The 26,101-nt window shown below is 32.9% G+C and overlaps 1 protein-coding gene across 4 annotated transcripts in view; it reads right to left on the reverse strand.

Annotated features, from left to right (window-relative positions):
• Nucleotides 1-26,101, reverse strand: part of Gk2 (Glycerol kinase 2) — a 62,666-nt gene that overhangs the window by 15,414 nt on the left and 21,151 nt on the right. Inside the window, exon 1 of one of the 4 annotated variants that reach the window (XM_075305623.1) lies at nucleotides 4,344-4,760. The exons of the other annotated variants lie outside the window; for them this stretch is intronic. The gene's annotated coding sequence lies outside the window, so the exon portion shown is untranslated. Of the gene's footprint in view, nucleotides 1-4,343; nucleotides 4,761-26,101 lie in introns of those variants that run through there. 4 annotated transcript variants of the gene reach the window in all.

Raw genomic sequence — 26,101 nt, forward strand, 5'->3', positions numbered from 1 at the left:
AACCCACGACCTTGTGTATGCAAGGCGGGCATGCTAACCATTGCAACACGGTGGGGGCTATATATGATTATGGACTGATATGGACCACTTTTGGCATGGCCGTTAAATATCATATACTACCACCACGTACCAAATTTCAACCAGATCGGATGAATTTTGCTTCTCCAAAAGGTACCGGAGGTCAAATCTGGGGATCGGTTTATATGGAGGCTATATATAATTATGAACTGATATGAATGGTTGTTGGATAACATATACTAACACCACGTACCAAATTTCAACCGAATCGGATGAGTTTTGCTCTTCCAAGGGACTCCGGAGGTCAAATCTGGGGATCGGTTTATATGGGGGCTATATATAATTATGGACCGATTTCGACCAACTATTGCATGGGTGTTTGAGGCCATATATTAACACCACGTACCAAATTTGAACTGAATTAGATGAATTTTGGTCTTACAAGAGGCTTCGGAGGTCAAATCTGGTGATCGGTTTATATGGGGGCTATATATACTTATGGACCGATGTGGACCAATTTTTGCATGGTTGTTAGAGACCATATACTAACACCATGTACCAAATTTCAGCCGTGTCGGATGAAATTTGCTTCTCTTAGAGGCTCCGCAAGCCAAATTGGGTGATCGGTTTATATGGGGGCTGTATATAATTATGAACCGATGTGGACCAATTTTTGCATGGTTGTTAGAGATCATATGCTGACACCATGTACCAAATTTCAGCCGGATCGGATAAAATTTGCTTCTCTTATGGGCTCCTCAAGCAAAATCGGGGTATCGGTTTATATGGGGGCTATATATAATTATGGACCGATGTGGTTCAATTTTTGCATGGTTGTTAGAGATCATATGCGGACACCATGTACCAAATCTCAGCCCGATTGTATGAAATGTGCTCCTCTTAGAGGCTCCGCAATCCAAATCGGGGGATCGGTTTATATGGGGGCTATATATAATTATTGACCGATGTGGACCAATTTTTGCATAGTTGTTTGAGACCATACACTTACACCATGTACCAAAATTCAGCCGGATCGGATGAAATTTGCTTCTCTTAGAGGCTCCCCAAGCCAAATCGGGGGATCGGTTTATATGGGGGCTATATATAATTATGGACCGATGTGGACCAATTTTTGCATGGTTGTTAGAGATCATATGCTGACACCATGTACCAAATTTCAGCCGGATCGGATAAAATTTGCTTCTCTTATGGGCTCCTCAAGCAAAATCGGGGTATCGGTTTATATGGGGGCTATATATAATTATGGACCGATGTGGTTCGATTTTTGCATGGTTGTTAGAGATCATATGCGGACACCATGTACCAAATTTCAGCCGGATCGGATAAAATTTGTTTCTCTTAAAGGCTCCGTAAGCCAAATCGGGGGATCGGTTTATATGGGGGCTATATATAATTATGGACCGATGTGGACCAATTTTTGCATGGTTGTTAGAGATCATATGCTGACATCATGCACCAAATTTCAGGTGGATCGGATCGGATAAAATTTGCTTCTCTTATAGGTTCCTCAAGCCAAATCTGGTGATCGGTTTATATGGGGGCTATATATAATTATTGACCGATGTGGACCAATTTTTGCATAGTTGTTAGATACCATATACATACACCATGTACCAAATTTCAGCCGGATAGGATTAAATTTGCTTCTCTTAAAGGCTCCGTAAGCCAAATCGGGGGATCGGTTTATATGGGGGCTATATATAATTATTGACAATTTTTGCATGGTTGTTAGAGATCATATGCTGACACCATGTACCAAATTTCAGCAGGATCGGATAAAATTTGCTTCTCTTAGAGTCCCCGCAAGCCAAATCGGGGGATCGGTTTATATGGGGGCTATATATAATTATTGACCGATGTGGACCAATTTTTGCATAGTTGTTAGAGACCATGTACATACGCCATGTACCAAATTTCAGCCGGATCGGATGAAATTTGATTCTCTTAGAGGTTCCGCAAGCCAAATCGGGGGATCGGTTTATATGGGGGCTATATATAATTATTGACCGATTTCGACCAATTTTTGAATGGTTGTTAGAGATCATATCCTGACACCATGTACCAAATTTCAGCCGGATCGGATAAAATTTGTTTCTCTTAAAGGCTCCGTAAGCCAAATCGGGGGATCGGTTTATATGGGGGCTATATATAATTATGGACCGATGTGGACCAATTTTTGCATGGTTGTTAGAGATCATATGCTGACATCATGCACCAAATTTCAGGTGGATCGGATGAAATTTGCTTCTCTTAGAGGCTCCGCAAGCCAAATCGGGGGATCGGTTTATATGGGGGCTAATATAATTATGGACCGATGTGGACCAATTTTTGCATGGTTGTTAGAGATCATATGCGGATCGGATGAATTTTGCTCCTCCAAGAAATTCAGAGGTCAAATCTGGGGATCGTTTATATGGTGGCCATATATAATTATGCACCGATGTGGACCAATTCCTGCATGGTTGTTAGAGACCATATACTAATTTGGTCAATATAAACTTGACGTATTTCTTTCAATTTTGCATTTAAAAAACCTGAACACCTCACTCACTTTGAAGGTGTGTGTGTAGAATGTTGCTCCTATTTTGATTTTGGAATGCACTCTTCAGTTGTCAAAATGCCGTCCAAGCAAGAAGAGCAGCGTATCAAAATTTTGCTCGCGCATCGCGAAAATCCGAGCTACTCGCACGCAAAGCTGGCAAAATCGCTAAAAGTTGCCAAATCAACCGTTACAAATGTAATTAAAGTGTTTGGGGAACGTTTGTCGACAGCCAGGAAGTCTGTATCGGGGGGAAATCGAAAACCAGAAGCCGCTGAGACGACAAAGAGAGTTGCCGGTAGTTTCAAGCGAAACCTTAACCTCTCTCTCCGAGATGCCGCAAATAAGCTGGGTGTATCGTCCGTCTACAACCGTGCATCGAGCCAAAAAACGAGTCGGACTATCGACTTACAAGAAGGTAGTGACTCCAAATCGCGATGATAAACAAAATACGACGGCCAAAGCGCGATCCCGGAGGCTGTACACGACGATGCTGACGAAGTTTGACTGCGCCGACTACAAGCAGCTTCCGGGACAGGAGTTTTATACGGCAAAAGGAAGGGGAGAGGTAGCAGATATTTTCAAGCACATAAAACTGTCAAAGTTCGCAAAGAAATATCTGGTTTGGCAAGCCATCTGTACCTGTGGCTTGAAAAGCAGCATTTTCATAGCTTCCGGGACTGTCAACCAAGAAATTTACGTGAAAGAGTGTTTGAATAAACGTCTGCTGCCTTTCCTGAAGAAACACGGTTGTTCCGTACTGTTTTGGCCGGATTTGGCATCTTGCCATTACAGTAAAAAGGCCATGGAGTGGTACGCCGCCAACAACGTGCAGGTGGTTCCCAAGGACAAGAACCCTCCCAACACGCCAGAGCTCCGCCCAATTGATAAATACTGGGCTATTGTCAAGCGGAACCTAAAGAAGACCAAAAAAACTGCTAAGGACGAGCAGCAGTTCAAGGCAAACTGGCTTTCTGCGGCGAAGAAGGTGGACAAGGTTGGTGTACAAAATCTGATGGCAGGTGTCAAGCGTGAGGCCCGGCAATTCGGATTTGGAAAAGCGAAAGCCTAACTGAATATTTTTCCTGAATTTTATACTAATTGAACTTGAAAAAGAAATTTAATTTGATTTTTTAAATAAACGATTTCACAGATTTACACGCGTTTTCCCTTGACCAAATTTTGACCGTATCACACTTTAACACCATGTACCAAATTTCAATCGTATCGGATGAATTTTGCTCCTCCAAGAGGCTCCGGAGTTCAAATATGGGGATCGGTTTATATGGGGGCTATACGTAAAAGTGGACCGATATGGCCCATTTGCAATACCATCCGACCTAGATCAAAAACAACTAGTTGTGCCAAGTTTCAAGTCGATAGCTTGTTTCGTTCAGAAGTTAGCATAATTTCAACAGACGGACGGACGAACATGCTCAGATCGACTCAGAATTTCACCACGACCCACAATATATATACTTTATGGGGTCTTAGAGCAATATTTCGATGTGTTACAAACGGAATGACAAAATTAATATACCCCAATCCTATGGTGGAGGGTATAAAAAAAAATATATATGTATTTTTAATTACATGCATAATGTATGAAGGAGGTTATTTAAAATTGTGTAAATCATTGCATATCCAATGAACTGAGAATTAGTAAAAATTCAGAAGCATTACTTCCGAATTTTTCTATTGTTGTTTTGCTTCATTTAGAATAAAATGTTAAAACAAAAATCATAAAAAAAAATATGAAACCTACATTTAGCTTTTGTTTTCAAAACCAGATGTTAAGATCTTAATGATTTTCTGTTTAAATTTGTAAATAACTTGTTGTGGGTTTTATGTACTTTTTTGCTTTTTAGTTTTCTAGTAATTGTCGAAATAAATGAAAACTATTTTTAAATTCATCAACACCAGTTGTTCAATTTTTTTCCTTTAGTTTTTTTTTTTTCTTTTTTTTTATAAAAACAAACAACCAATTAATGCAAATATCTCGCACAAAAAAAAACACCGGTCCTATATAATATTGAAATTAATTTGTTTTCGATTCGTTTAACAAAACACTATACCACTATCTCAACTTTATAGTATCGTCTTCACATCCACTGTCATGTATTTCGATTTTGAATCAATTTTCAATTTTCCCCGAAAAAAAAACAAGAGGGAAAAACACGTCCGCGCCGTTGCAGAGTTATAGAGTATCTGTGTGAGCTATAGGAATAAACTGGACTTCAGACGCTTCAATGTTTCAATACGCTTACACTATATATATATATAGATTGACTAATAAATGAAAAAAAAAACGCCATAAAAAAACCGGCTACATTGACGAGTAGCCGCCAATTCATTTTGTAGTACATAACATTTGTTATCAAGCCGGTCAACGTTGGTATTAATTTTTTTTCATGAATTCTCCTTTCTTCCATTTTAGTTCTGAAACGAGCCTTCGATTCCGAAATGTTTTTTGTATGTACATTTATAATGGCCATATGTGGAGAAATCCAAAATGAACAGTACATTCCACAAGAATGTTGTTAAGCAAAGAGCTAAAAATTTTTTGTCATCAGAGTTTTTTTGTTTCTTTTTTTTTTTGCATCAATTACAGAAATGTTAATATCACCACCATAGACAATTAGAAAAATAATTGATCCAACTTAAACTTTAAATGACTCAATTACATTTTTTTATGGAGTTTTGTTTTGCTTAAAAAAAGAATTAGATCAATCAAAGTTTTAAATTAATATTTTTAGATTCAATTACGATATTAATTTATACACACAGAAAAAAAATTTCAAGAAAATTTTTCCAATTAAAGTCTTAATTGAGTTTTAAACAAGTAAGGAAAGTCCAAAGTCGGGCGGTGCCGACTATATTATACCCTGCACCACTTTGTAGATCTAAATTTTCGATACCATATCACACCCGTCAAATGTGTTGGGGGCTATATATAAAGGATTGTCCCAAATACATACATTTAAATATCACTCGATCTGGAAGAATTTGATAGACTTCTACAAAATCTATAGACTCGAAATTTAAGTTGGCTAATGCACTAGGGTGGAACACAATGTTAGTAAAAAAATATGGGAAACATTTAAATCTGAAGCAATTTTAAGGAATTTTCGCAAAAGTTTATTTATGATTTATCGCTCGATATATATGTATTAGAAGTTTAGGAAAATTAGAGCCATTTTTACAACTTTTCGACTAAGCAGTGGCGATTTTACAAGGAAAATGTTGGTATTTTGACCATTTTTGTCGAAATCAGAAAAACATATATATGGGAGCTATATCTAAATCTGAACCGATTTCAACCAAATTTGGCACGCATAGCAACAATGCTAATTCTACTCCCTGTACAAAATTTCAACTAAATCGGAGTTAAAAATTGGCCTCTGTGGTCATATGCGTGTAAATCGGGCGAAAGCTATATATGGGAGCTATATCTAAATCTGAACCGATTTCAACCAAATTTGGCACGCATTGCAACAATGCTAATTCTACTCCCTGTGCAAAATTTCAACTAAATCGGAGTTAAAAATTGGCCTCTGTGGTCATATGAGTGTAAATCGGGCGAAAGCTATATATGGGAGCTATATCTAAATCTGAACCGATTTCAACCAAATTTGGCACGCATAGCAACAATGCTAATTCTACTCCCTGTGCAAAATTTCAACTAAATCGGAGTTAAAAATTGGCCTATGTGGTCATATGAGTGTAAATCGGGCGAAAGCTATATATGGGAGCTATATCTAAATCTGAACCGATTTCAACAAAATTTGGCACGCATAGCTACAATGCTAATTCTACTACCTGTGCAAAATTTCAACTAAATCGGACCAAAAAATTGGCCTCTGTGGTCATATGAGTGTAAATCGGGCGAAAGCTATATATGGGAGCTATATCTAAATCTGAACCGATTTCAACAAAATTTGGCACGCATAGCTACATTGCTAATTCTACTCTCTGTGCAAAATTTCAACCAAATTGGGGTAAAACTCTGGCTTCTGGGACCGTATTAGTCCATATCGGGCGAAAGATATATATGGGAGCTATATCTAAATCTGAACCGATTTTAATAAAATTTGGCACATTTGATTATAGTACTAATTGTTCTTCTTGTGCAAAATTTTAAGTAAATTAGGGTAAAACTCTGGCTTCTGGGGCCATATAAGTCCATATCGGGTGAAATATATATATGGGAGCTATATCTAAATCTGAACCGATTTCTTCCAAAATCAACAGGGTTCTATTCTGAGCCAAAACACATACTGGTGCCAAATTTGAAGTCGATTTGACTAAAACTGCGATCTAGACTTTGATTACAAAGTCTAGATCGACTCAGGAGCCCACCCTGAGGATTTTTGCCAAAGACACCATGTGTCTATCTCGTCTCCTTCTGAGTGTTGCAAACATATGCACTAACTTATAATACCCTGTTACACAGTGTTGAGCAGGGTATAAAAAATTCAATTAAAAATGTAATTTATTCAACAATTTTTATACCCTCCACCATAGGATGGGGGGTATGTATATTAACTTTCAGTTCCGTTTGTAACACATCGAAATATTGCTATACGACCCCATAAAGTATATATTAGAGGTGTGTACGTGAGTAATAGTTTACTCACGCTCACACACACTCACGAAAAGAAAATGTGTACTCACGCACACTCACGAAAAGAAAATTTGTACTCACGCACAAAAACATCGTGACTCACGAATAATTTGATGATTAATTTACCTTACCGAAGTGTCTGAAAACATGAGCATTTTTAAAATTGAGAGTGTTATTAAACTCTTAACATCCCAGGTGTCACTAAAATTGTAATTGAATTTAACTCTTAAGCGTTTTATGTTGGTGAGCAGGAATATTTTCGTGAGTGTAATATTATAGATATTATTTTCGTGACTCACGCTCACGCACGACATTTTGGTTTGCTAATCACGCACACTCACGCTGTTGTCATGAGCGTGACTCACGCTCATGAGTCACGCTCATGACAACAGTGAGAGCCCTCTCGAACCCCGCTACAAGGGATGATGGGATTTCAGTTACCTTTGGCGATGTGACTGTGACTGATCCGAAGAGATGCGCCAAATACTTCAACCGACTGTTTGTCGAGCATCCCGAGAGTGATAGAGCGAAAAGGAGAGCCACTCGTGGTCTCCGAGCCGACGACACACCACAATTTACCGCAGCCGAAGTTACCAATGACATCAACAGCGCGAAACCATCTAATGCGCTGGGCCCCGACGGAATTTCAATGCTAATGCTGAAGCATCAGGGAATACTGGGAGTTGAGTACCTGAACAGACTCCTCAATTTGTCCTTGGAATCACTCATTATACCCGATGTCTGGAAGGTGGGAAGAGTGATTCCACTACTGAAGCCAGGCAAAGATTCGAGTAAAGGTGAATCGTACAGACCGATATCCCTTCTCTCGCCAGTAGCCAAGACACTTGAGGCACTACTCCTCCCCAGCCTTGGGGAGAATTTTCCAGCTGCCCACCATCAACATGGATTCCGTAAGGTACACAGTACGACGACAGCCTTACATGCCATTTCGACACATATCAATAGGGGACTTAATCAGCCCAAGCCGTGTCATAGGACGGTCCTCGTGGCGCTTGACCTATCGAAAGCGTTCGATACGTCAACCATGCCACATTATTCGAGGACATCGAGAACACGTCCATACCGGGAGGAACGAAGCGTTGGGTTCTGAATTATATGTGTGGACGCCAGTCGTACGTGGAATTCAGGCACAAGAAGTCAAAACCCCGTAGAGTTAAAGAGGGAGTTCCCCAAGGCGGGGTGATATCTCCGGCACTGTTTAACCTCTACCTGTCCTCGATTCCACCCCCTCCTGACGGCGTTGAGATTGTGTCTTATGCGGACGATTGCACAATCATGGCATCCGGGCCCATTATTGATGACATTTGCGATCGATTAAATGTCTACCTCGCTGATCTTACCAGTTATTTCACTGCAAGAAATTTGAGGATATCTCCCACCAAATCCTTAGCCACACTATTCACTACATGGACGGCGGAAGTACGCAGAGTCGATGTCGAAACAATTCCGACAACAAATTAACCCAAGATTCTCGGGGTCACATTCGACAGCCTTTATAAGTCATCCGCCCATGCCACTGCAATTTGTGATAAGCTCCGCGGTAGAAACAAGGTCCTCAAGTCGCTTGCCGGCAGCACTTGGGGTGTGGACAAAGAAATCTTGTTAACTACATATAAGGCAATTGGCCGGTCGGTGGTAAACTATGCAGCGCCAGTGTGGACACCTCAAACGAGCGATACGCAGTGGAATAACATACATACCTGTCAGAACGCTGCCCTTGGAACCGCAACAGGATGTCTCCGCAGTACACCCCTGGATCACCTTTATGCGGAGATCAAGATCATCCCAGTGCGTCGACACAACTACATGTTGTCTAAGCAGTACCTCTTGGGTTGCCATCGAAGTTGTCATCCGAATCACCATCTTGTGGATAGACAACCTCCACCCAGGAATGTAAGGGTTGATCTTCATCCAGCGTTACAAAAGAGAGCCTCTAGATCAGGCAGCATACCAGACAGGTCTGAACAGGATTCATGAGGACACTGTAGTTGAAGCGGTGAGAAGCTACAAGGTTAATCCTGTTTTCGGAGTCCGACCGCCGCCCATTGCACCGGAGGAGAGAAACCTCCCACGGCAGACAAGGGTAGTTTTGGCCCAACTAAGATCAGGCAAGTGCATCCACCTCAATTCATACTTATCAGTGATTGATAGCAGCGTAGCTGACGTGTGTCCCATATGTAATCAAGGGCCACATGACACTCGTCACCTTTTTGCTTGCCCAGCTAAGCCTATCCGTCTCACTACCAGATCACTCTGGACACACCCCATCCTTGTCGCAGAGTTCCTTGATCTGGCTACCAGCTGAACTACACAAGCATAGAACAAAATGGATGAAACTACATTAAAAACTGTTTTTCAACAACAACAACAACGACTCACGCACGAATCACGAAAATGTTCGTGAGTCACAACAATTTCGTGTCACGTGCACACCTCTGGTACATATATTCTGGGTCGTTGTGAAATTCTGAGTCGATCTAAGCATGTCCGTCCGTCCGTCTGTTGAAATCATGCTAACTTCCGAACGTAACAAGCTATCGACTTGAAACTTGGCACAAGTATGTCCGTCCGTCCGTCTGTTGAAATCATGCTAACTTCCGAACGAAACAAGCTATCGACTTGAAACTTGGCATTTGTTGGTATTTGTTATTGATGTAGGTCGGATGGTATTGCAAATGGGCCATATCGGTCCATAATTATATATATCCCCAGATTTGGCTTGCAGAGCCTCTAACAGAAGCATATTTCATCCGATTCGGCTGAAATTTGGTACATGGTGTTAGTATATGGTCTCTAACAACCATGCAAAAATTGAACCACATCGGTCCATAATTATATATAGCCCCCATATAAACCGATCCCCCGATTTGGCTTGAGGAGCCTATAAGAGAAGCAAATTTTATCCGATCCGGCTGAAATTTGGTACATGGTGTCAGCATATGATCTCTAACAACCATGCAAAAATTGGTCGACATCGGTCCATAATTATATATAGCCCCCATATAAACCGATCCCCCGATTTGGCTTGGGGAGCCTCTAAGAGAAGTAAATTTCATCCGATCCGGCTGAAATTTGGTACATGATGTAAGTGTATGGTCTCAAACAACTATGCAAAAATTGGTCCACATCGGTCAATAATAATATATAGCCCCCATATAAACCGATCCCCTGATTTGGCTTGCGGAGCCTCTAAGAGAAGCAAATTTCATCCAATTGGGCTGAAATTTGGTACATGATGTCAGCATATGATCTCTAACAACCATGCAAAAATTGGTCCACATCGGTTCATAATTATATACAGCCCCCATATAAACCGATCACCCGATTTGGCTTGCGGAGCCTCTAAGAGAAACAAATTTCATTCGATCCGGCTGAAATTTGGTACATGGTTTTAATATATGTTCTCTAATGACCATGCAAAAATTGGTCCACATCGGTCAATAATTATATATAGCCCTCATATGAACCGAACCCCCGATTTGGCTTGCGGAGCCTCTTAGAGAAGCAAATTTCATCCAATCGGGCTGAAATTTGGTACATGATGTCAGCATATGATCTCTAACAACCATGCAAAAATTGGTCCACATCGGTTCATAATTATATACAGCCCCCATATAAACCGATCACCCGATTTGGCTTGCGGAGCCTCTAAGAGAAGCAAATTTCATTCGATCCGGCTGAAATTTGGTACATGGTGTTAGTATATGGTCTCTAATGACCATGCAAACATTGGTCCACATCGGTCCATAATTATATGTAGCCCCCATATAAACCGATCACCAGATTTAACCTTCGGAGCCTCTTGGAAGACCAAAATTCAGTTGATTCAGTTGAAATGTGGAACGTGGTGTTAATATATGGCCTCAAACACCCATGCATAAATAGCTCGAAATCGGTCCATAATTATATATAGCCCCTATATAAACCAATCCCCAGATTTGACCTCCGGAGCCCCTTAGAAGAGCAAAATCCATCCGATTCGGTTGAAATTTGGTACGTGATGTTAGTATATGGTATCCAACAACCATGTAGGAATTGGTTCATTCAAAAAAAAAAATAAATAAATAAATAAAATAAATAAACCGATACCCAGATTTGACCTCCGGTGCCTTTTGGAGAAGCAAAATTCATCCGATCTGTTTGAAATTTTTTACGTGGTGGTGGTATATTATATTTAACAACCATGCCAAAAGTGGTCCATGTCAGTCCATAATCGTATATAGCCCCCATATAAACCGATCCCGAGATTTAGTTTTGGAGCCTCTTGGAGGAGCAAATTTCATCCGAGTCAGTTGAAATTTGGTACATTGTGCACAGAAAAAAATTTCACGAAATTTTTTCCAATTAAAATTTTAATTGAGTTTTAAAAAATATTCGATTAAAAATATAATTGAATCAACAAATTTTTAATTGAAACAAAAATCAATCACAAAAATTAATAGTATCAATTAATTTTTTAATTGGATCAATTAATTTTTTAATTGACCTTCAATTAATTTTTTAATTGATACTATCATTTCTGTGATTGAAGACATTTCAATTAAAAAATTAATTGGATCAATTAATTTCGTGATTGAATCAGAAAATTTTTTTTTTGTGTGGGTTAGTATATGGCCGTTAACAACCATGCCTAACTAGGTCCATATCGGTCTATAGTTATATATAGCCCTCAGATAAATCGATCACACAAAAATTGGTCCATATCAAGTTCATAATTGCACAGAAAAAAATTCACGAAAATTTTTCCAATTAAAATCTTAATTGAGTTTTAAAAAATATTCAATTAAAAATTTAATTGAATCAACACATTTTTTAATTGAAATAAAAATCAATCACATAAATTAATAGTATCAATTAAATTTTTAATTGAATCAATTAATTTTTAAATGACTGTCTATTAATTTTTTAATTGATACTATTTCTGTGATTGAAGACACTTCAATTAAAAAATTAATTGGATCAATTAATTACGTGATTGAATCAGAAAAAAAATTTTTTGTGTGTGTATATAGCCCCCATATAAGCGACCCCCATATTTCAATTCTGGCTCCCTACGTACCGTGCAAAAGTCCATACCGATTCGTAATTATTTGTAGACTTACCCCAATCACAAAAAATTGGTCCATATCAAGTTCATAATTGTATATAACCCCCATATAAGCGACCCCATATTTCAATTCTAGCTCTCTACCACGTATGGACTAATTCACAATTTAGAAAACAATGTTAAGAAGTTTTAAGATACCGCAACCCAAGTAATTCGATTGTGGATGACAGTCTTTTGTAGAAGTTTCTACGCAATCCATGATGGAGGGTACATAAGATTCGGCCTGGCCGAACTTACGGCCGTATATACTTGTTATTCTGTAGTATAGTGGTACATAAATATAGGAAAATGTTAACTAATATATGGAATGAATTCTGCCTAAATTCTAGGAATATCACATCGTGCAAACAAATAAAAATTTCTTTGGCGTTATACGAAGTTAAATTTTCTTCACAATGAGTTCATTTTTTTTTAACTTAAAGAAGGGATCACTTTTTTCTGTCTGCAGAAGTAGGAGTCTTCCTTTCTGAGGAACGGCATTTTAAACAAACGATTTTTTTTTTGAAGCAACAAAATTTTAATTAAAAGCAAATAAAACAGCTTATAAAATTATTAAATAAAACAATTATATGTTAATACATTCTTTTGAAGATATTTTTAATATTCTTTAGAGAAAACATGGCTTACAGAACGCACTGTAACCGATTGGACCCTGAACACAACATTTAGATACCGATAAACATTACCCATTTTCAAGATTAAAACATATTCTACGTAAATTGATAATAAGCGACAATATTATCAGACAGAAATGAAGTGTGTTTTGCTGAAGATAGGAGCACACAACACTCATTCTGTTTCCCATAATAGAAAAAAAAAACGAAAATCGATTCTATTTCGATTAACATTTTTTCAAATTTCACTTTTTTTTTCTACAGCTGATAAGACAACGACCGAAACAAAATGACGGAGATCTTTTTTCACTGATTTCAACTTCAAACAATGACAAACACAACAATGTATTGAACATATGAAAAAGAGAAAACCAGTGAGAGAGAGATACAGCGAGAAGGTGTGAGCAGGGCTGCCAATTTTGCCGATTTATTGACATTTTGACGATTTTTTGACTCTTTAAATAGCAGTTTCAGATTTTTGCCTCGAAAATGACGATATTTACACGGTTCAAAAATTTGGGAAAATCATACGAATTCGAAATCTGAACCGATTTTGATAAAATGTTGCTTACTTTAAGGGTTCCTAATTAGCTTGCATTAATTTTTGAAGAAGACCGTTTAGTAAATAGGCTTAACAAGACCCCATTGGTTGAAATGGGGCGATACATACATATAGGGGGGCCTTATCTAAATTTGATCCGATTTTTCTCCAAATTCAATAGCGCTAGTAGTTTCATCAAAAGAATTGGACCGGAATCCTGCGAACAATACATAGACAGTCCGACCGATGAACGGACGAATACGAATATATCGACTCAGAAGATGTCTCTGAGTCGATCAGTATGTTTTGTGGAGTCTAAAATCAATATTTCTGGTAGGCACATTTTTGTTCGGATCAAAGTTATTATACCCTAACTACTATGTGAGGTGGAATATAAAATCTGGATGCATTTATTGTTTTTAATATTTAGAAGCTGGAATTTAGAATATTCGAATAGTTACTGGATGGCGTTCGCGTACTTTTCGGCTATGCTTACTAAGAATGCGTAACCAAAACATATGTTTTATTTTAATATTATTTAAATTCCCGATTTGACGATTTTTAAAATGCAAGTGCCGATTATGACGAACAAGTGACGATTTTTCTTAAAATTTTATTGGCAGCCCTGGTTGTGAGCAATGGCGATAATATATGGCAGAAGAATGACGAATTATACTTCAATGTCAATATTGACATTTGTAGTGCGAAAACAAGAACCTGGATTTATGCGAATTGATAAGATTCGATTTGGAATAAATGCATGATGTATCTATGGTATATGGGTTGGCAGCACCGAGTAGTGAGAGATATGCCATTTGTGGGCCAAACAATGTAAATACCCACTATGAATTATGAAATAATCGTAAACATTTTTGCAAAAACAAATTTGTAATGGGAAAAAAATTTATAAATTGACAGCTTGAGTATTTTGGATTCCACCGGCATACTAATGTCCCAAAAACATCTAACTTGGGATGTTTATGTCCATTTATTAAAAGCACAAAGAATATCTAATTAAACTGGTATTTTGTATTTTATTTCTATAGAAAATTGTGTCAAAATTTTATTTCTATATATAAATAAAATTTTGTCAAAATTTTATTTCTGTTGTTGTTTTTTATTTAAAACCATACATTGACTAAACTACAAGTGTAGCTTAACCAACAGAGGAAAAGAATGGGCTTTGCCCAAATAAATTTGACAATGTATGGTTTTAAGCTGAAATAAAAAACAACAACAATGCTTAAAAAAATTTTATTTCTATAGAAAATTTTGTCAAAATTTTATTTCTATAGAAAATTTGGCAAAATTTTATTTTTATGGAAAATTTTGTCAAAATTTTATTTCTATTTTGTCAAAATTTTATTTCTATAGAAAATTTTACCAAAATTATATTTCTATGGAAAATGTTGTCAAAATTTTATTTCTATGGAAAATTTTATCAAAATTCTATTTCTATAAAAAATTTTGTCAAAATTTTATTTCTGTAGAAAATTTTGTCAAAATTTTATTTCTATGGAAAATTTTACCAAAATTATATTTCTATGGAAAATTTTACCAAAATTATATTTCTATGGAAAATGTTGTCAAAATTCTATTTCTATAAAAAATTTTGTCAAAATTTTATTTCTGTAGAAAATTTTGTGAAAATTTTATTTCTATGGAAAATTTTGTCAAAATTCTATTTCTATAAAAAATTTTGTCTGTAGAAAATTTTCTCAAAATTTTATTTCTATAGAAAATGTTGTCAAAATTATATTTCTATGGAAAATGATGTCAAAATTTTATTTGTATAAAAAATGTTGTCAAAATTTAATTTCTATAGAAAATTTCTAAATTTTGTCAAAATTTTATTTTTGTAGAAAATTTTGTTAAAGTTTTATTTCTGTAGAAAATTTTCTCAAAATTTTATTTCTATAGAAAATTTTGTCAAAATTATATTTCTATGGAAAATGATGTCAAAATTTTATTTCTATAGAAAATTTGTTAACATTTTATTTCAATAGAAAATTTTGTCAAAATTCTATTTCTATAGAAAATTTTACCAAAATTCTATTTCTATGGAAAATGTTGTCAAAATTGTATTTCTATAGAATATTTTGTCAAATTTTTATTTCCATAGACAATTTTGTCAAAATTTTATTTCCATAAAAAATTTTGTCAAAATTTTATTTCTATAGAATATTTTGTCAAATTTTTATTTCCATAGACAATTTTGTCAAAATTTTATTTCCATAGAAAATTTTGTCAAAATTTTATTTCCATAGAAAATTTTGTCAAAATTTTATTTCTATAGAAAATTTTGTCAAAATTTTATTTCTATAGAAAATTTTGTCAAAATTTTATTTCTATAGAAAATTTTGTCAAAATTTTATTTCTATAGAAAATTTTGTCAAAATTTTATTTCTATAGAAAATTTTACCAAAATTCTATTTCTATGGAAAATGTTATCAAAATTGTATTTCTATAGAATATTTTGTCAAAATTTTATTTCCATAGACAATTTAGTCACAATTTTATTTCCATAGAAAATTTTGTCAAAATTTTATTTTTGTAGAAAATTTTGTTAAAGTTTTATTTCTGTAGAAAATTTTCTCAAAATTTTAGTTCTATAGAAAATTTTGTCAAAATTATATTTCTATGGAAAATGATGTCAAAATTTTATTTCTATAGAAAATTTTGTCAAAATTCTATTTCTATAGAAAATTTTACCAAAATTCTATATCTATGGAAAATGTTGTCAAAATTGTATTTCTATAGAATATTTTGTCAAATTTTTATTTCCATAGACAATTTTGTCAAAATTTTATTTCTATAGAAAATTTTGTCAAAATTTTATTTCTATAGAAAATTTTGTCAAAATTTTATTTCTATAGAAAATTTTGTCAAAATTTTATTTCTATAGAAAATTTTGTCAAAATTTTATTTGTATAGAAAATTTTGTCAAAATTTTATTTCTATAGAAAATTTTGTCAAAATTTTATTTCTATAGAAAATTTTGTCAAAATTTTATTTCTATGGAAAATGTTGTCAAAATTGTATTTCTATAGAATATTTTGTCAAAATTTTATTTCCATAGACAATTTTGTCACAATTTTATTTCCATAGAAAATTTTGTCAAAATTTTATTTTTGTAGAAAATTTTGTTAAAGTTTTATTTCTGTAGAAAATTTTCTCAAAATTTTAGTTCTATAGAAAATTTTGTCAAAATTATATTTCTATGGAAAATGATGTCAAAATTTTATTTCTATAGAAAATTTTGTCAAAATTCTATTTCTATAGAAAATTTTACCAAAATTCTATTTCTATGGAAAATGTTGTCAAAATTGTATTTCTATAGAATATTTTGTCAAATTTTTATTTCCATAGACAATTTTGTCAACATTTTATTTCCATAAAAAATTTTGTCAAAATTGTATTTCTATAGAATATTTTGTCAAATTTTTATTTCCATAGACAATTTTGTCAAAATTTTATTTCCATAGAAAATTTTGTCAAAATTTTATTTCCATAGAAAATTTTGTCAAAATTTTATTTCTATAGAAAATTTTGTCAAAATTTTATTTCTATAGAAAATTTTGTCAAAATTTTATTTCTATAGAAAATTTTGTCAAAATTTTATTTCTATAGACAATTTTGTCAAAATTTTATTTCTATAGAAAATTTTACCAAAATTCTATTTCTATGGAAAATGTTATCAAAATTTTATTTCTATAGAATATTTTGTCAAAATTTTATTTCCATAGACAATTTAGTCACAATTTTATTTCCATAGAAAATTTTGTCAAAATTTTATTTTTGTAGAAAATTTTGTTAAAGTTTTATTTCTGTAGAAATTTTCTCAAAATTTTAGTTCTATAGAAAATTTTGTCAAAATTATATTTCTATGGAAAATGATGTCAAAATTTTATTTCTATAGAAAATTTTGTCAAAATTCTATTTCTATAGAAAATTTTACCAAAATTCTATTTCTATGGAAAATGTTGTCAAAATTGTATTTCTATAGAATATTTTGTCAAATTTTTATTTCCATAGACAATTTTGTCAAAATTTTATTTCCATAGAAAATTTTGTCAAAATTTTATTTCCATAGAAAATTTTGTCAAATTTTATTTCTATAGAAAATTTTGTCAAAATTTTATTTCTATAGAAAATTTTGTCAAAATTTTATTTCTATAGAAAATTTTGTCAAAATTTTATTTCTATAGAAAATTTTGTCAAAATTTTATTTCTATAGAAAATTTTACCAAAATTCTATTTCTATGGAAAATGTTATCAAAATTGTATTTCTATAGAATATTTTGTCAAAATTTTATTTCCATAGACAATTTAGTCACAATTTTATTTCCATAGAAAATTTTGTCAAAATTTTATTTTTGTAGAAAATTTTGTTAAAGTTTTATTTCTGTAGAAAATTTTCTCAAAATTTTAGTTCTATAGAAAATTTTGTCAAAATTATATTTCTATGGAAAATGATGTCAAAATTTTATTTCTATAGAAAATTTTGTCAAAATTCTATTTCTATAGAAAATTTTACCAAAATTCTATTTCTATGGAAAATGTTGTCAAAATTGTATTTCTATAGAATATTTTGTCAAATTTTTATTTCCATAGACAATTTTGTCAAAATTTTATTTCCATAAAAAATTTTGTCAAAATTGTATTTCTATAGAATATTTTGTCAAATTTTTATTTCCATAGACAATTTTGTCAAAATTTTATTTCTATAGAAAATTTTGTCAAAATTTTATTTCTATAGAAAATTTTGTCAAAATTTTATTTCTATAGAAAATTTTGTCAAAATTTTATTTCTATAGAAAATTTTGTCAAAATTTTATTTCTATAGAAAATTTTGTCAAAATTTTATTTCTATAGAAAATTTTGTCAAAATTTTATTTCTATAGAAAATTTTGTCAAAATTTTATTTCTATGGAAAATGTTGTCAAAATTGTATTTCTATAGAATATTTTGTCAAAATTTTATTTCCATAGACAATTTTGTCACAATTTTATTTCCATAGAAAATTTTGTCAAAATTTTATTTTTGTAGAAAATTTTGTTAAAGTTTTATTTCTGTAGAAAATTTTCTCAAAATTTTAGTTCTATAGAAAATTTTGTCAAAATTATATTTCTATGGAAAATGATGTCAAAATTTTATTTCTATAGAAAATTTTGTCAAAATTCTATTTCTATAGAAAATTTTACCAAAATTCTATTTCTATGGAAAATGTTGTCAAGATTGTATTTCTATAGAATATTTTGTCAAATTTTTATTTCCATATACAATTTTGTCAAAATTTTATTTCCATAAAAAATTTTGTCAAAATTGTATTTCTATAGAATATTTTGTCAAATTTTTATTTCCATAGACAATTGTGTCAAAATTTTATTTCCATAGAAAATTTTGTCAAAATTTTATTTCTATAGAAAATTTTGTCAAAATTTTATTTCTATAGAAAATTTTGTCAAAATTTTATTTCTATAGAAAATTTTGTCAAAATTTTATTTCTATAGAAAATTTTGTCAAAATTTTATTTCTATAGAAAATTTTGTCAAAATTTTATTTCTATAGAAAATTTTGTCAAAATTTTATTTCCATAGAAAATTTTGTCAACATTTTATTTCCATAGAAAATTTTGTCAAAATTTTATTTCTATAGAAAATTTTGTCAAAATTTTATTTCTATAGAAAATTTTGTCAAAATTTTATTTCTATAGAAAATTTTGTCAAATTTTATTTCTATAGAAAATTTTGTCAACATTTTATTTCTATAGAAAATTTTGTCAAAATTTTATTTCTATAGAAAATTTCTTCAAACTGAATTATATACGTATTTAATCGGCCTTTTTATACCCTCCACCATAGGATGGGGGTATATTAACTTTGTCATTCCGTTTGAAACACATCGAAATATTGCTCTAATACCCCATAAAGTATATATATTCTGGGTCGTGGTGAAATTCTGATTCGATCTGAGCATGTCCGTTCGTCCGTCCGTCTGTTGAAATCACGCTAACTTCCGAACGAAACAAGCTATCGACTTGAAACACAAGGCACAAGTAGTTGTTATTGATGTAGGTCGGATGGTATTGCAAATGGGCCATATCGGTCCACTTTTACATATAGCCCCCATATAAACGGACCCCCAAATTTGGCTTGCGATTGCTTTAAGAGAAGCAAATTTCATCCGATCCGGCTGAAATTTGGTACATGGTGTTAGTATATGGTCTCTAACAACCATGCAGAAATTGGTCCATATCGGTGCATAATTATATATAGCCCCCATATAAATCGATCCCCAGATTTGTCCTCCGTAGAGGTGTGCACGTGACACGAAATTGTCGTGACTCACGAAAATGTTCGTGATTCGTGCGTGAGTCGTGAGTCACACTCATGACAACAGCGTGAGTGTGCGTGAGCGTGATTAACAAAACAAAATGTCGTGCGTGAACGTGAGTCACGAAAATAATATCGTCGTGAGTGTGTGTGAGTAACGAATTACACTCACGACAATATTCCTGCTCACCAACATAAAACGCTTAAGAGTTAAATTCAATTACAATTCTAGTGACACCTGAGATGTTAAGAGTTTAATAACACTCTCGATTTTAATAATGCTCATGTTTTCAGACACTTCGTAAGGTAAATTAATTATAAAATTTTTCGTGAGTCACGATATTTTTCGTGATTCACGGTATTTTTCGTGAGTCACGGTATTTTTTGTGAGTCACGACGTTTTCGTGCGTGAGTGTCCGTGAATATAAATTTTCTTTTCGTGAGTGTGCGTGAGCGTGAGTCCTACCAAAAAATATCGTGCGTGAGTGTGCGTGAGTATGATTTTTCTGTCGTGAGTGTGCGTGAGCGTGAGTAAACTATTACTCACGTGCACACCTCTAGTCCTCCGGAGCCTCTTGGGGGAGCAAAATTCATCCGATACGGTTGAAATTTGGAACATGGTGTTAGAATGTGGTCTCTAACAAACATGCAAGAATTGGTCCATATCGGTTTATAATTATATATAGCCCTCATATAAACCGATCCCCCGATTTGGCTTGCGGAGCCTCTAAGAGAAGCAAATTTCATCCGATCCGGCTGAAATTTGGTACATGGTGTTAGTATATGGTCTCTAACAACCGTGCAAAAATTGGTCCACATCAGCCCATAATTGTATAAAGCCCCCATATAAACCGATCCCCAGATTAGACCTCCGGAGCCTCTTAGAGGAGCAACATTCATCCGATCCGGTTGAAATTTGGTACGTGCTGTTAGTATATGGTCTCTAACAACCATGCAAGAATTGGTCCATATCGGTCCATATCATCTCTATAGAAAATTTTGTCAAAATTTTATTTCTATAGAAAATTTTGTCAAAATTTTATTTCCATAGAAAATTTTGTCAAAATTTTATTTCTATAGAAAATTTTTTCCAAATTATACTTCTATAAAGTATGTTGTCAAAATTTTGTTTCTATAGGAACTTTAAACTTAATTATATACGTATTTAATCGGCCTTTTTTAGTTTAATATATACCACGTATGGACTATGTGGTATATATTACGGTGTTAGGAAGTTTTAAGATACCTTGCCATCGGCAAGTGTTACCGCAACCCAAGTAATTCGATTGTGGATGACAGTCTTCAGTAGAAGTTTCTACGCAATCCATGGTGGAGGGTACATAAGCTTCGGCCTGGCCAAACTTACGGCCGTATATACATGTTTTTGTTTATTATATACCACGTATGGACTAACTTACAATTAAGATGACGGTGTTAAGAAGTTTTAAGATACCTTGCCATAAGCAAGTGTTACCGCAACCCAAGTAATTCGATTGCGGATGACAGTCTTTAGTACAAGTTTCTATGCAATCCATGGCGGAGGGTACGTAAGATTCGGCCTGGCCGAACTTTGTGCTGTATATAGTTGTTTTTTATTAAAATTTGATTTGAAATAAAAAAAATTCTGAATCCATATTCTCGAATATTCTAATTTAAAATATCTTGCACAACAATATTTTTCGTTGCTTTTATCTATCAAATGATTTTCATAATTCATTTATTGATCTAAGGCGCGTGCAGGCGATAACTACATCGATATCTTTATGGAAACACTTTCCTCATATTTGTTAATATCACAAGATATACAAATACTTTGCAAATAGATTTAAATTTAACGATTTCGTAAAACCCCATACCAAACAATAACAAACAAATTTAAATTTATTGTTGAAGATAAAAAAAAAACAAAACAGAGAGAGAGAGCCTTTATTACATATCGGCACATACAACAATAATCAGAAAGACGATTAGCAATGTATGAATCGGTCAATTGCCATCAGTTACAATTAATTTTCTCACGTGTTTTTTGAATGGGATTTTTTGCAAGTCACACAATATACATGCATACAAAGTACATTCAATCATACAAATATTTTACTCTGTAATTCAATTGTAATACAATACGATCAAGAAAATCTAAATTCATATTTGATTTGGCGTTGTTGGTCTATATAGACCTGCATGGGTTAATGATGATTTCATGAGCTATTGAACCATGAAATAAAAGTCCATTTTCTAAGAAAGCGACGAACTTTAGTGTAACGAGAGAACCTTATAGAGAAAATACACACAAAAATAAAATAATTCATTTCTCCCAAACGAAATTTTCATTTCTTCCGTTACTGCTTTTGTCCCCAAAAAATTTAGTTTGTCCTGAAATAAATAACTTTAACAATAGAAGAAATCGTCGTTTCTCTAAAATTTCGTTTCCGAGAAGAGAAATTATTATTTTTTTTTTTTTGCATGTAAAGTGTTAGAAGCACGGTTGCCACAGTTGGTAGAATTCTACCAAATATGGAAGATATTTTCTATAGGACTACAATTTTAACAAAATTTTCTATACACATACAATTTTGACAAAATTTTCTATAGAAATAAAATTTTGACAAAATTTTCTATAGAAATAAAATTTTGACAAAATTTTCTATAGAAATAAAATTTTGACAAAATTTTCTATTCACATAAAATTTTGACAAAATTTTCTATAGAAATAAAATTTTGATAAAATTTTCTATTGAAATAAAATTTTGACAAAATTTTCTATAGAAATAAAATTTTGACAAAATTTTCTATAGAAATAAAATGTTGACAAAATTTTCTATAGAAATAAAATTTTGACAAAATTTTCTATAGAAATAAAATTTCGACAAAATTTTCTATAGAAATAAAATTTCGACAAAATTTTCTATAAAAATAAAATTTTGAAAAAATTTGCTATAGAAATAAAGTTCTGACAAAATTTTCTATAGAAATAAAATTTTGACAAAATTTTCTATAGAAATAAAATTTTGAAAAATTTTCTATAGAAATAAAATTTTGACAAAGTTTTCTAAAGAAATAAAATTTTGCAAAAAAATTCTATAGAAATAATATTTTAACAAAATTTTCTATAGAAATAAAATTTTCTTCTTCCAATTTCGCATAATCGAATATTTTGAGAGCCTCCTAAATTTTGCAGAATATCAGTCAAATCTGTTCAGATCCATATATAACTCCCATATCTAGCTATCGCCTAATTTACACTCCTATGTCCCCAGAGGCCAATATTTTGTGCCGATTTAAAATTTTCTATAACAATAAAATTTTGACAAAATTTTCTATATAAATAAAATTTTGAAAAAAAAAACAAGTATATACGGCTGTAAGTTCGGCCAGGCCGAAGCTTATGTACCCTCCACCATGGATTGCGTAGAAACCTCTTCTAAACACTGTCATCCACAATCGAATTACTTAAGTTGCGGCAACGCTTGCCGATGGCAAGGTATCTTAAAACCTCCTAACACCATCTTCTAAATTTTCCCTTTATGTAAGTCCATATATATAAAATCAAAAAAAAAACGATCAAATACGTATATAATTCAGTTTGACAAAATTTTCTATAGACATAAAATTTTGACAAAATTTTCTATAGAAATAAAATTTTAAAAAAATTTTCTACAGAAATAAAATTTAATTTTTTTTTTATAGAAATACAATTTTAACAAAATTTCTTAAGAAATAAAATTTTGACAAAATTTTCTACAGAAATAAAATTTTGACAAAATTTTCTACAGAAATAAAATTTTGACAAAATTTTCTACAGAAATAAAGTTTTAACAAAATTTTCAATAGAAATAAAATTTGAACAAAATTTTCTACCGAAATAAATTTTTAAAAATTTTCTATGGAAATAAAATTTTAACAAAATTTTCTATAGAAATAAAATTTTGACAAAATTTTCTATAGAAATAAAATTTTGGTAGATTCTATAGAAATAAAATTTGAACAAAATTTTCTACCGAAATAAATTTTTAAAAATTTTCTATGGAAATAAAATTTTAACAAAATTTTCTATAGAAATAAAATTTTGACAAAATTTTCTATAGAAATAAAATTTTGGTAGATTATTTTTGGCTCGAGTGGTAACCATGATTATGAACCGAATAAAATTTTAACAAAATTTTTTATAGAAATAAAATTTTGACAAAATTTTCTATTGAAATAAAATTTTGAAAAAAATTTCTATAGAAATAAAACTTTGGTAGATTATTTTTGGCTCGCGTGGCAACCATGATTATGAACCGATATGGACCAATTTTTGTGTGATTGGAGATCGGCTATATATAACTATAGACCGATATGGACCAATTTTGGTATGGTTGTTAGCGGCTATATACTAACACCACGTTCCAAATTTGAACCGGATCGAATGAATTTTGCTCCTCCTAGAGGCTCCGGAGGTCAAATCTGGGGATCGGTTTATATGGGTGCAATATATAATTATGGACCGATGTGGACCAATTTTTGCATGGTTGTTAGAGACCATATACCAACACCATGTACCAAATTTTAGCCGGATCGGATGGTTAGGTTAGGTTAGGTTATGTGGCAGCCCGATGTATCAGGCTCACTTAGACTATTCAGTCCATTGTGATACCACAGTGGTGAACTTCTCTCTTATCACTGAGTGCTGCCCGATTCCATGTTAAGCTCAATGACAAGGGACCTCCTTTTTATAGCCGAGTCCGAACGGCGTTCCACATTCCAATGAAACCACTTAGAGAAGCTTTGAAACCCTCAGAAATGTCACCAGCATTACTGAGGTGGGATAATCCACCGCTGAAAAATTTCTTGGTGTTCGGTCGTAGTAGGAATCGAACCCACGACCTTGTGTATGCAAGGCGGGCATGCTAACCATTGCACCACGGTGGCTCCGGATCGGATGAAATATGCTTCTGTTAGAGGCTCCACAAGCCAAATCTCAGGGTCCCTTTATATGGGGGCTATACGTAAAAGTGGACCGATATGGCCCATTTGCAATACCGTCCGACCTACATCAATAACAACTACTTGTGCCAATTTTCAAGTCGATAGCTTGTTTCGTTCGGAAGTTAGCGTGATTTCAACAGACGGACGGGAGATCGGTCTATATGGGGGCTATATCAAAACATGGACCGATACATCCCATTTTCGGCACACCTATTTATGGTCCTAGAATACCTCTAGATTTCCAATTTCAGGCAAATCGGATAGAAAATACACTTTCCAGACGCCCAATCAAGTATTTTTTCAAGTATTTTTTATGCCCAAATAAAATTATGATTGATTGACGACATTTCAATTAAAAACTGAATTGGATCAATTAATTTCGAGATTCAATCAGAAACAATTTGTTTTCTGTCCGTGTATGGGTGTGTCAAGATGAGCCAAATCCGATAATGCGAGCACAGAAAAACAAAATTCACCATTTTTTTTTTTAAATTAAAGTTTTAAAAACTATTCAATTAAAAATTTAATTGATTCAATACATTTTTTAATTGAAACAAAAATCAATAGTATCAATTAATTTTTTAATTTGATCAATTAATTTTTCAAATGGCTTTCAATCAATTTTTTTAATTGATACTATCATTTTTGAACACAAAAAAATTATGATTCAATCACGAACCCAGCAAAAAAATTTGGAAGTTCTTCCAAAGGCACACCGTTAAAAGCACTTCCAGAAGATGCACTCCCAATGATATTCTTTTTGTTACTACCCAGGAAGTTCTTTTAATTCAATTTTTTATAACTTGGTTTTTTCACACTTTTAATGGATATTTTAACTTTTTTTGTTTCAAATAGGTTAAAAGCAGAGTAAGAATTCATATTATGGTACAAATCATTTAAATTTTGTCGACAAAAATGCTATATCCAATCTGAAAAAATTGTGCATTTTTGAAAATATTTGAGGTCAAACGTTTCCGACAAGCGTTAGAATCCATTAAAAATTATAAAAAAAAATTTATTTTACAAAATATCACAGAATTTTTTAATTTTGCATCCATTGAATTCGGATCACACCTAAAGAAGTGATGCAAATTCAGTGCAACGGCTGTTGAAATGGAGGACTTCCGTCCTATGACAAGCCCATTTTAAATTCATCGCTTCTGCGTCAATTTTGCACCACTTCCGGATCGAAAAAGATCATTTTCATAACTTTTTTGGCGACGCTTGTTATACCCTCCACCATAGGATGGGGGTATATTAACTTTGTCATTCCGTTTGTAACACATCGAAATATTGCTCTAAGACCCCATAAA

This window comes from Haematobia irritans, chromosome 4, assembly GCF_050003625.1.
Source record: "Haematobia irritans isolate KBUSLIRL chromosome 4, ASM5000362v1, whole genome shotgun sequence".
Classification (NCBI taxonomy): domain Eukaryota; kingdom Metazoa; phylum Arthropoda; class Insecta; order Diptera; family Muscidae; genus Haematobia; species Haematobia irritans.